General features: G+C 40.9%; 1 non-coding gene across 1 annotated transcript; it reads left to right on the top strand.

Moving 5' to 3' along the window:
- The first annotated feature begins 12,574 nt into the window (after positions 1–12,574).
- On the top strand, positions 12,575–12,647 carry trnak-cuu (transfer RNA lysine (anticodon CUU)). Its single transcript has one exon. It is a non-coding gene; the product is annotated as a tRNA-Lys (tRNA).
- The last annotated feature ends 757 nt before the right edge of the window (positions 12,648–13,404 follow it).

Here is a 13,404-nt window from a genome sequence, read left to right as displayed (position 1 = left end):
CAATGAATAATACAAAGCAAAAAAAAACTGAAGAAAAATCATGAAAAAGAAAAACAAAATAGAAAAAAAAAACAAATCCCATCCCAAAAAAAGACTAAACTAAAAGACTTGGGCAATACTAACAACTTAAAAATGGGAAAGAAGAAAACCTTAGTGTCGACGACTCCATTCCTCTCAACCAACAGTACAGAGAAATAAAACAAGTTTGGAAATGGTCAAATTACATCAAATGAAAATACTGAATGAATGGCCTCCAAGTTTTTTCAAATTTAATGGAAGGGTCATAAACCGCACTTCTAATTTTTTCCAAATTCAAACACACCTTAGTTTGTGAAAACCAATGAAATACAGTAGGAGGGTTAATCTCTTTCCAATTCAGCAAAATGGATCCTAAAAATGAGGGGGGCTTGCCCTCCCGAATTTTAGGTTCTATTATTGGGCAATTAATATTCGATATTTAAAATTTTGCTTACGAGATTTGGATGTATCTTTAGATCCACATTGGGTAAATCTTGAATGTAATTCACTACAAGGGTTTTCCTTGGGTTCGATTTTAGGAACTTCGCTTCCTTTTACTTCTTCTAAATTGTATAAAGAAATGAATAATCCAATAGTTAAGCATACTTTACGTATATGGTTTCAATTTCGAAGATTTTTTGGGTTCAATCAATTTATTTTAGCAATTCCTATTATATCTAATTTCCCTTTTCAACCTTCCACTATGGATCAAGCTTACTTTGATTGGAAAACCAAAGGTATAATACGTTTTCGTGATTTATTTCTGGATAATTGTTTCATGTCTTTTGATCAACTTCCTAATAAATATAACTTACCCAGATCTCACTTTTTTAGATTTCTGCAGATTAGAAACTTTTTAATTACTGTTTCTCCTAATTTTCCACACTCATATCCAATGGACACTTTGGAAAAAAATTTAGATTTAAATCTTTCTCAGAAATATGTTGTAGCAATTATATATAATATAATTATGAACTTATGTCCTAATGTTTCCAATAAAATTAAAGCTGACTGGGAAAGAGAACTTAAGATTATTATACCGATTGAAAAATGGCAAAAAATTCTTCAATTGGTTAATTTATCCTCTATATGTGCTAAACATGTGTTGATACAGTTTAAAGTAGTGCACAGGGCTCATATGTCCAAAGATAAACTATCTCGTTATTATTCTTATATTAATCCAATATGTGATAGATGTCATTGCGAGATAGCTTCTTTAACTCACATGTTTTGGTCATGTCCTTTGTTGGAAAAATATTGGAAAGATATTTTTGACATTATTTCAACGGTTTTGAATATAGACTTACAACCTCATCCAATTACTGCTATCTTTGGATTACCAATGATAGATTCAAATTATTTAACCTCTTCAGCACAAAGGATGATTGCATTTCTTACTCTAATGGCTAGAAGATCCATTTTGCTGAATTGGAAAAAAGCATTCATTTTAGAGGAATCTAACGGACATTGAGATTTATATAGCTCAGCATAAAAACCTTGAAAAATCTTATTAATTTCTTCATATTCCTGAGCTAAGGTACCATCTTTCCTACGAATTTGCATGATTTGCCTTTTGGCTGCAGCCATTTTTAATTGAGATGCAAGCAGTTTATTATTTTTATCTCCAGACATATAAAATTGGCTCTTTAACTTAAGCAAATATCCACCAATGGGATGAGTTAATAACAGGTTATATTGTGATTGAAGTTTCACCCTTTATTTAAATAAATTAGTATTGAGGGAAATTGCATAAATATTATCTAAATCTTTAATTTGTTTTGAAATTCTATCTAATTCTGCTTTAGTTTGTTTTTTAAGTTTAGCTGAATAAGAAATAATCTGACCATGTAAAAATGCTTTAAATGTATCCCATATAACTAATTTAGACATACCCCCTATATCATTAAAAAGAAAAAAATTCTTTTTTTGGGTTTCAATGAAACTGACAAAGTCAGAGTTTTGCAATAATGTCTGAGACATGCACCAAGGTGGGTGAGCAAGAATGACATCATCAAATTCAAAAGACAAACTCAGAGGCGCATGATCAGATATAGCAATAGCGTTATATTTGCAGGCTTTAACACTAGGCATGAAGCGGGGATCGATTATAATATAATCCTCAAGATCCTCGAATCTCCCGCCCTGATATGTGTCTCTTGAGCAAAAATTATATCAGGTTGGAATCGGTTAATAATTTTAAAAGTCTTCTTTCGTTTAATAGGATGATTCCAACCACGTACATTCCAACTTATTATATTAATCTGTTTGAGCACCATACTATAATTTTATTCTACTTTATACATGCACAGAGCACATACCAATACGGGATGATCAAAGATGGCGGTGATGAAGACTACAACCAAATAAAAAACACGCATGCTCCGGAACCACCCAATGGGAAAAAACTCCCAACTCTAAACCCACCCACCCACACCCGGAAACGCGAAAAAGGCAAGCGATCTACGATAGAATTCAAAGCTGCTGACTGCTCTGTCTGTTTTTCTTTCCCTCCTCCCAGTTAGTAAAAAAGTAGAGTGACCTTGTGAAAAAAACAATAAAGTCTCAGCAAAAAAAGGTATTTACATTCCATCGACTAATAAACAAGAACCAAAATAATGTTATCTCTTAGAGAGAAAAACCAGCGCCATGTTTAAGTTTAATATTAATTCCCTAAAAAAGCTTTAAATTCAATTATAAAATGTTATAATAAAACAGAAAAAAATATATAAAAAGCCCTATTAGTAGGAAAAAACTACCAATTAGCTGATTAAAAAAATAAACCAGGTATTAAATTAAAGGAACAAATCGCCTTATCTTCTTCCCTCAGTCGTAGAATGTCCAGAGATCATTTAAACAGAGATACTTAAACCATGAATCTTTCCAAAGGAAAACCAATAATATGCGATAAAGAACAACTCTCCGTTTTCTTTAATTAGTCTCTCGATGAATTATACAAGTGACCTCCATAAATCTTCTTTCCAAAATGCGAATAATAGACAAATAGCCAAACAGCCTTTCAGATGGATCATTCAACAGCGGCGTCGGTGACAGCGGCAGGTAAAGCCTGAACAAAATCCAGTGCAGCTTTTGGATCAAAAAAAGTATGAGGAGGAGAATTAGCAGGGAAAATTTTAATTCTTGTCGGGTACCTCAGAGACAGAAAAAGTTTTTTATCATATGCTTGTTTCATTACCAGGGCAAATTTTGATCTTTGTTCCATTATCTCTCTTGGATAATCTTCGTAGAAGCGGAGCGCAGATTCCATAAATCCAAAAGCTCTCTGTTTTCCTGCCTGTTGCATTATTTGATCTTTAATTTTAAAGTGATGAAAGCAAACCAGAACAGATCTTAGTTTACTAGAATCCTTCAATTTTGAGATAAATGCCCTGTGTGCCCCTTCTCTAGCAGGCGGCTTTGATAGAATGGTAGGAAATAAAGTGTGGAAAAGCTTACCAAAGTAAGCCGTTAGATCTCCATCTTCAGCTCCTTCCTGCAGCCCAACAGTTCTTATATTCCTTCGTCGAGACCTAGTTTCCAGGTCTATAATCTTATTTTGATATATTTCCAAACGAGTTGTAGCTTCAGACAATTTTTGCTTAGTTATCTTCAATTCCTCTTCGTGTGAAATAACTTGAGTTTCCAGGTCTTTAAGTTTTCCCAGAAATGACTTCATTTCATTACTATTCTTTTCCAGTTGGTCTTTAATTGATCCATTCTGATCCTTAATTGAATTCAGTGTCCGAACGATATCTTCAGCCCACGGTGGCATTTCATCAGATCTTTCTTTTTGCACCTTCCCTTTCCCAGTACCTTTATCACTGGGTTCAGGTAAATTCTTCCCACTTCTTGTAGACATAGACATATTGATCACCCTCAAGAATCAACAAGTAAAAATTTTAAATTCAAAGCTTAAACTAGGGGGAGAGAAAGAAAACTAAGAGCAGCACAAAAATACTGTGACTCCATTTGCAGACAGAGGCGGTCCCGCATCATAGGAAGTCATTCCTACCTGTGGCCATCAAACTTTACAACTCCTCCCTTGGAGGGTCAGACAGCCTGAGCCAATATTTAATATAAGCCTGGACTTATTTCCTGGCATAATTTACATATTACTATTTATGGTTTTATTACTATTTAATTATTTATGGTGCAACTGTAACGAAAACCAATTTCCCTCAGGATCAGTAAAGTATGACTATGACTGTGTGTGTGTGTGTGTGGGGGTGTGTGTGTGTGAGTGTGTGTGTGTGTGTGTGTGTGTGGGTGTGTGTGCACTCAAAACTTGTCAACGTTCATTTTCCTCCACAAATGGCTGAGTTCCTCCTGCATTTTGTGAGTCACTCCAGATTTCAGCGTCTGCTGTCAAACGTGCCTTCTGGATTCACCTTCTCAGTCCGTTCATCCACAAAGACAAAGAAAGAAATTATAAAAACACTCTCATATCTACTCATCCTCACACACAAACTCTCTCCTACACACTGTCATGAGCCCTGAGGACCAGTGCGGTGAGTCTCAGAGTGTTGGGCTCCAAGGTTTCTAGAGCACCCGTATTTGTTCATTGTTGTTTTACCTGGAGTCGTTAAGCCTTTGTGCTTTCTGTTTAATCTTGTCAAGTTTATTTTGACTGGCACGAGTTTTCAGCGAACTGTGATTATTTAAAGCAGACTCCCGATTAGCACTTACTGCGGGGTCCTTGGGTTGAGAATGATTCATCTTGCAGTGTCGCTCAGTTGAGCCATTGATGTTCTGCTGGAATTCCTATGAATAAACTCTTGTTTCTGCCTATATGTGGGAGTCTGTCGTTCCTCAAAATCTGGGTTCAGTCGTTTGTCAGTACACACCATCTCACACACATACACACACACACACACACACACACATACACACACACACACACACACACACACACACACATACACACACAGTCACAGTCACACTTACACTCACACTCACGCTCACTCATGTACACATACAGAATCATTCAAGCACACCATCCCACTCACATTGTCAGTCACACACAGGGAAACTATTCATACTTTCACACACTCACACATTCACACACTCACACTCACTCATGTACGCATACAGAATCATTCAAGCACACCATCCCACTCACGTTGTCAGTCACACACAGCGAAACTATTCATACTTTCACACAATCAGGGCATCCTCCAGCCACAGACCCATTTGGACACACACTTACACTCACTATTTCTCTCTTGTATTACACAAACACACGCACAGGCACAGACTCAAAGATTCACACACGCACGCGTAATCTCGCATCATAACGTAGAAAGGTCTCAGCCTGGAATTTCGACAGTTTGTTCATTTCCCTGGATGCGGTCTGACTGGATGAGTTCTTCCAGCACCTTCTGTGTGTTGCTCTAATCGCGAAGACCCTCTTTCAATGGAGATAACAGCACCGGCGTGGCCCGGGTCCAAACTTGCAGTCCTTGGATGCGGGTTATTGGTTTTATTGTTCTTTCCCGCCCCTTTTCACGGTATCTGGCCTCCAAAATACGAAAGGTTCAAAGTAGCTTTATAATCAAAGTATGTATCTGTCATCGTATATGTAATGCCCTGGTTCATATTTTTACTGTTATGCTGTATGTATTTCATTTTGGCAGCTCTGCAAGAGCAGTTTGCTCCATTTTCAGCTTGTTTAGGTTATTGTTGAAGATAAGAGATGAGGAGAAATGTGTGCCATGCAATTAGGGTGGTCGAATTTACGGGAGATTTCTCTGGAGAGGGACACTGAGGTTGGGTCTGGGGCTTTTGTTCAAGAGGAGATGAAGAGGGAAGACACAGGAAAGAAGAAATCATTAGTAATGGATCTGAAGAGTGAGATTGTTGAATGCCTAAGAAATGGCTTTTTAGAGCAGTTTGTCATAGAGCCTTCTAGGGGATAGGCTATACTGATTGGTGTTATTTAATGAGCCACAGGCGATTAGGGAGTTTAGGATCCAGTGATTGCAATATGATTGAGTTCAACTTGAAATCTGATAGGGAGAAACTAAAGTCTAATGTACTTCTGTGGAGTAAAGGAACTTACAGTGCTATGAGAGAGGAGATGGCCAAAGTAAATTGGAAGGAGCTGCTGGCAGGGATGTCAGCAGAGCAGCAATGGTGTGCATTTCTGGGGAAAATGAGGAAGGTGCAGGACATGTGTGTTCCAAAACTGAAGAAATACTCAAATAGCAAAATAGTACAACTGTGGCTGACGAGGGAAGTCAAAGCTGATGTAAAAACAAAAGAGAGGGCATACAACAAAGCAAAAATCAGTAGGAAGATAGAGGATTGGGAAGTTTTTAAAAAGTTACAGAGAGCAACTAAAAGAATTATTAGAAGGGAAAAGAGGAAATATGAAAGCAAGCTAGCAAATAATATCAAAGTGGACAGTAAAAGCTTTTTCAAGTATGTTAAAAATAAAAGAGAGATGAGAGTGGACATAGGACCACTAGAAAATGAGGCAGGAGAAATAATAATGGGGGGCAAGGAGATGGCAGGTGAACTGAATGAGTATTTTGCTACAGTTTTCACTGTGGAAGACACTAGCAGTGTGCCTGATGTTGTAGTGTGTGAGGGAAGAGAAGTGGGTGCAGTTACTATTACAAGGGAGAAGGTGCTCAAAAATCTGAAAGACCTAAAGGTACATAAGTCACCTGAAACAGATGAACTGCACCCTAGGGATCTGAGAGAGGTAGCGTTAGAGATTGTGGTGGCATTAGAAATGAGCTTTCAAAAATCATTGGGCTCTGGCTTGGTGCCAGAGGACTAGAAAATTGCTAATGTCACTCCACTCTTTAAGAAAGCAGGAAGGCAGCAGAAAGGAAATTATAGACCAGTTAGCCTGACCTCAGCGGCTGGGAAGATGTTAGTCAATTGTTAAAAGTGAGGTGATGGAGTACACAGGACAAGATAGGACAAAGTCAGTATGATTTCCTTAACCATGTTGACGAACCTGTTGGAATTCTTTGAGGAGATTACAAGTAGGATAAATAAAGAGGATGCAGTGGATGTTGTATATTTGGACTTTCAGAAGGCCTTGGACAAGGTGCCACACATGAGGCTGCTTACCAAGTTAGGACCCTGTGGTATTACAGGGAAGTTACTAAGATGGTTAGAGCATTGGCTGATTGGAAGAAGGGAGCAAGTGGGAATAAAGGATCCTTGTCTGGTTGGCTGCCAGTGACTATTGGTGTTCCGCAGGGGTCGGTGTTGGGACCATTTCTTTTTGTGCTGTATATAAATGATTTAGATGATGAAATAGATGGCTTTGTTGCCAAGTTTGCAGATGATACAAAGATTGGTGGAGGGGCAAGTATTGTTGAGGCAGAAGGACTTAGACAGATTAGAAAGTGCAAATGAAATATAAAGTTGGAAAATGCATGGTCACGCATTTTGGTAGTAGAAATAAATGTGCGGGCTATTTCCTGAATGGGAAGAAAATCCAAGCATCGATGCAAAGGGACTTGGGAGACCTTGTGTCACAGCTCCGACTGTTAATTTCCTATTTTCTCCTAATTCCCTTTGATTGTGCCATGGTTCCGACCGTTAATTCCCCATTTTCTCCTAATTCCCTTTGATAACGACACACCTGGTTTTCATGAAGACCTGCAGCATAAGAAACCCAGCTTTGCACCCACTAGTTGCCAGATTGTTGGTTTTGCCAGTGTGGTAATTAACGCTTCCCGGCCACTTAGGATTGTGTGTCCTAAGTTTTGCTTCAGTACCGAGATTTATGCGTGAAACCCAGTCTCTCCGTGTCAAGATAAATTCTGCCTGTCTCCTGCCTTCCTGCTCTCCCTCCTGTTTGCCGTTCAGTGCTCACACCCACGTCTGCATCCTAACTAAATCTCCATTCCTGTGTCCTGCGCTTGGGTTCGCCTCATTCGTTGCAACACCTTGTGCAGAACATCCTAAAGTTTAACTTGCAGTTTAAGTCGGTGGTGAGGAAGGTAAATGCAACGTTAGCATTCATTTCAAGAGGTCTAAAATACAAGAGCAGGGATGTGATGCTGGGGCTTTATAAGGCACTGGTGAGGCTTCACCTTGAGTGTTGTGAACAGTTTTGGGCTCCTTATCTTAGAAGAGATGTGCTGGCATTAGAATAGGTCTAGAAGAGGTTCACAAGGATAATCCCAGGAATGAAAGGGGTTATCATATGAGGAACGTTTGATGGCTCTGGGTCTGTACTCATTGGAATTTAGAAGGATGAGGGGGATCTTATTGAAGTCTTTCAAATGTCGTTGTGGGAGATTTTAATTTCCCAAATATTGATTGGCATCTCCCTAGAGCAAGGGGTTTAGATGGGGTGCAGTTTGTTAGGTGTGTTCAGGAAGGTTTCTTGACACAATATGTAGATAAGACTACAAGAAGAAAGGCTGTACTTGATCTGGTATTGGGAAATGAACCTAGTCAGATGTCAGAACTATCAGTGGGAGAGCATTTTGGAGATAGTGATCACAATTCTGTCTCCTTTACCATAGCATTGGAGAGGGATAGGAACAGACAAGTTAGGGAAGCACTTAATTAGAGTAAGCAGAAATATGAAGCTATCAGGCAGGAACTTGGAAGCATAAATTGGGAACAGATGTTCTCAGGGAAATGTACAGCAGAAATGTGGCAAATGTTCAGGGGATATTTACGTGGTGTTCTGCATAGGTACATTCCAATGAGACAGGGAAAGGATGGTAGGGTACAGGAACCGTGGTGTACAAAGGCTGTTGTAAATCTAGTCAAGAAGAAAAGAGGAGCTGATGAAAGGTTCAAAAAAACTAAGTCATGATAGAGATCTAGAAGATTATAAGGCTAGCAGGAAGGAGCTTAAGAAAGAAATTAGGAGAGCCAGAAGGGGCCATGAAAAGGCCTTGGCAGACAGGATTAAGGAAAACCCCAAAGAATTCTACAAGTATGTGAAGAGCAAGAGGATAAGATGTGAGAGAATAGGACCAATAAAGTGTGACAGCTTAAAAGTGTGTATGGAGCGGGAGGAGATAGCAGAGATACTTAATAATTACGTTGCTTCACTACAGAAAAGGATCTTGGCAATTGTAGGGATAACTTACAGTGGATTGGAAAGCTTGAGCATATAAACATTAAGAAAGAGGATGTGCTGGAGCGTTTGGAAAGCATTGAGTTGGATAAGTCACCAGGACCGGATGAGATGTACCCCAGGCTACTGTGGGAGGTGAGGGAGGAGATTGCTGAGCCTCTGGCAAAGAGCTTTGAATCATTAAGGGGGACGGGAGAGGTTCTCGATGACTGGATTGCAGATGTTGTTCCCTTATTCAAGAAAGGGAGTAGAGATAGCCCAGGAAATTATAGACCAGTGAGTCTTACCTCAGCCCAGTTGATTGTAAGTTGATGGAAAAGATCACTAGTGGCAGGATTTATAAACATTTGGAGAGGCATAATATGTTTAGGAATAGTCAGCATGGATTTGTCAAAGGCAGGTCATGCCTTATGAGCCTGATTGAATTTTTTGAGGATGTGACTAAACACATTGATGAAGGTAGAGCAGTAGATGTAGTGTATATGGATTTCAGCAAGGCATTTGACAAGGTACCCCATGCAAGGCTTATTGAGAAAGTAAGGAGGCATGGGATCCAAGGGGACATTGCTTTATGGATCCAGAATTGGCTTTCTCACAGAAGGCAAAGAGTGGTTGTAGGCGGGTCATATTCTGTATGGAGGTCGGTGACCAGTGGTGTCTCTCAGGGGTCAGTTCTGGGACCCTTACCCTTAATGATTTTTATAAATGACCTGGATGAGGAAGTGGAGGGATGGGTTCGTAAGTTTGCTGATGACACAAAATTTGGGGGTGTTATGGATAGTGTGGAGGGCTGTCAGAGGTTACAACGGGACATTGATAGGATGCAAAACTGGGCTGAGAAGTGGCAGATGGAGTTCAACCCAGATAAGTGTGAGGTGGTTCATTTTGGTAGGTTAAATATGATGGCAGAATATAGTATTAATGGTAAGATTCTTGGCAGTGTGGAGCATCAGAGGGATCTTGGAGTCCAAGTCCATAGGACACTTAAAGCTGCTACGCAGGTTGTCTCTGTGGCTAAGAAGGTGTACGGTGCATTGGCCTTCATCAACTATGGGATTGAGTTTAAGAGCCGAAAGGTAATATTAGAGCTATATAGGCACGTGGCTATTTGGTTAAGGTGTTCGTCTAGTGATCTGAAGGTCGCTTGTTCGAGCCTTGGCTGAGGCAGTGTGTTGTGTCCTTGAGCAAGGCACTTAACCATACATTGCTCTGCGACGACACTGGTGCCAAGCTGTATGGGTCCTAATGCCCTTCCCTTGGACAACATCAGTGGCGTGGAGCAGGGAGACTTGCAGCATGGGCAACTGCTGGTCTTCCATACAACCTTGCCCAGGCCTGCACCCTGGAAACTTTCCAAGGTGCAAATCCATGGTCTCATGAGACTAACGGATGCCTATATATAGGACCCTAGTCAGACCTTACTTGGAATACTGCGCTCAGCTCTGGTCGCCTTACTACAGGAAGGATGTGGAAACCATAGAAAGGGTGCAGACGAGATTTACAAGGATGTTGCCTGGATTGGGGAGCATGCTTTATGAGAATAGATTGAGTGAACTCAGCCTTTTTTCCTTGGAGCAATGGAGAACAAGAGGTGACCTGATAGAGGTGTATAAGATGATGAAAGGCATTGATTGTGTGAATAGTCAGAGGCTTTTCCCCAGGGTTGCAATGGCTAATGAGAGGGCACAGTTCTAAGGTGCTTGGAAGTAGGTACAGAGGAGATGTCAAGGGTAAGTTTTTTACGCAGAGAGTGGTGAGTGCGTGGAATGGGCTGCCAGTGATGGTGGTGGAGGCAGATACAATAGGGTCTTTTAAGAGGTCCTGGACAGGTACATGGAGCTTAGAAAAATAGAGGGCTATAGGTAACCCATGGTAATTTCTAAAGTAAGTACATGTTTGGCACAGCATTGTGAGCCAAAGGGTTTTCTATGTTTCTAAAGTTGAAAGGCATAGACCGAATAGATGTGGAAAGGATGTTTCCCATGGTGGGGGAGTGTAGGACAAGAGGGCACAGCCTCAGGATAGATGGCCTATCCTTTCAAAACAGAGACAAGGAGAAATTTCTTTAGTCAGAGGGTGGTGAATTTGTGGAATTTGTTGCCATGTGTAGCTGTGGAGGCCAGGCCGTTGGATGTATTTAAGGCAGAGATTGATAAGTTCTTAATTGGACATGGCATCAAAGGTTATGGGGAGAAGGCTGGAAATGGGATTGAGGAGGAGAATAAAAGGATCAGCCATGATTGAATGGCGGAGCAGATTCAATGGGCCAAATGGACTAATTTTGCTCCTATATCTTATGGTGTTATGATTCGACCCGTAGTGGAACCATGATCCTGTGGTAAACCAGATATATGTTGTAACTGGGTTAACTGTCTGGACACGCCCCTCTGCTGACTGCCCCTGTGGCTCCTCCCACAGACCTCTGAATAAAGGTGATTTCGCCTTGCCCCTCCCCCCTCAGTCCGGGGGCAGACACTCACCATGGAAGTCATATTGTACTGTGAATAAAAGCCTTTCAGCATTTACCCTACTTCAGTCTTTTGGAATTATTAAAGGTGCTTCAGATTCAATGAAGCCCGGGGTGAGATCGATTGAAGGTCGGTGACTTGGAGAAACCGTGAGCTCCAACTTGTGCACATTAGACTGTTTCATTAAAATGGGCCCTTTTTTTTGTTCTTTCCTTTACTAATTCTTTAGCCAAATTAAGAATCATAAAGATAATCCTTTAATCGTACATGGTGTACTGTCTCTTACCTCGTGGCACTAATTTGTAACAGGGTAACGAATTATGCAGCATCCACACAAACAGGCGTTCGGGATGGGAGCGTCTCAATCTCACGAGTTTGGCGGGGTCGAAGGTGTCTTCCCCGGACCTGCGCAGCCAAGGAAGCCAGGGGGTTTCATACACAACACTGAGATTTATTTTCTTCTGAAATTTGCAGTAAATACAAAAAAAATCACATACAACCCAGATGGACAAACCAATGTGCAAAAGACAACAAGCTGCAAATACAAAAAAAAAGATATTTAATAAATATCAAGAACATGAGATGAAGAGTCTTTGAAGGTGTGTCCAAAGGTTGTGGAATTGGTTGTGAGTGAAGTTATCCCCTCTGGTTCAAGATCCTGATGGCTGAGGGGTAATAACTATTCCTGGACCTGGTGCTGTGGGTCCTGAGGCTCTTGTACCTTCTACTTGATGGCTGCAGTGAGAAGAGAGCATGGATGTTGCTTCACTGCGACAGGGCTCCTTGCACACGTGCTCAGTTGGAGGTAGGACGTTACCTGTGATGGCCATATCCACTGATTTTTGTAGGGTTTCCATTCAATGGCATTTCGTGTTCCCAAGCCGGGCTGTAATGGAACCGGTCAATATAATCTCTACCACACGATGTCTATAGAAGTTTGTCAGTCTCAGATTATTTATAGAAATATTCAATCAATTTTTTTTGCCCCCAAGCCTGAGACAAGGAAGCAAGGAAGTGAGATCCTTCCAGAGCCCGGCTTGCTCAGTCAGTAGAGCATGAGACTCTTAATCTCAGGGTCGTGGGTTTGAGCCCCACGTTGGGCGAAGCTCTCTTTAACTTCCTTCTGCCCCTGGGGAAAATTCTCAGCGTTTCTTCCCTCCACCTCTTTTTACGGGCTACCTCCCTTCTCCCTATCTTTCCAGATAAAAGGTCTTGACAGAGAACGTCAACTGTCAAATAAGACATAGTGAGTTAATTATCATGATATACTTCCTTGAGATTCATTTACTTGCAGGCATTAACAGGAAACACAGAAACTCAGACACACACACACAGATACACACAGACAGACATTCACAACACACACACACACACACAGACACAGCACACAAACAGACACAAACACAACACCTGTACAAACACATGCACAGACAGACACACGCTTACATACACACACACCGATACACACACTCACATACACACAAAAACAGATTGAGAGAGACACACACACAGACACAAAACACACACCCACCCACCCACACACGATGCATCCACACACCCAACGCACCCACATACAAAATACACTCACATTAACCACACACACACACACACACACTCACATACACAGCACATACATAAGCACATACACACACACTCACTCATTGACACACAGACACATACAAACACACAGGCACACACCAATAGACAGTCTTACAGACACAAAAACAACACACACGCAACACACCCACACGATCACACCACCCTGACACATAGAGCAACACATGCACACACATGTAACACATACACACCAACAAACAGAGCAACACACGCACACACAGGCACACACAAACACAGACACAT

Source organism: Mobula birostris, chromosome 5, assembly GCF_030028105.1.
Source record: "Mobula birostris isolate sMobBir1 chromosome 5, sMobBir1.hap1, whole genome shotgun sequence".
NCBI classification, from domain to species: Eukaryota; Metazoa; Chordata; class Chondrichthyes; order Myliobatiformes; family Myliobatidae; genus Mobula; species Mobula birostris.
Note: the sequence above shows the minus strand (reverse complement) of the source record. Positions and strands in the feature narration are given on the sequence as shown.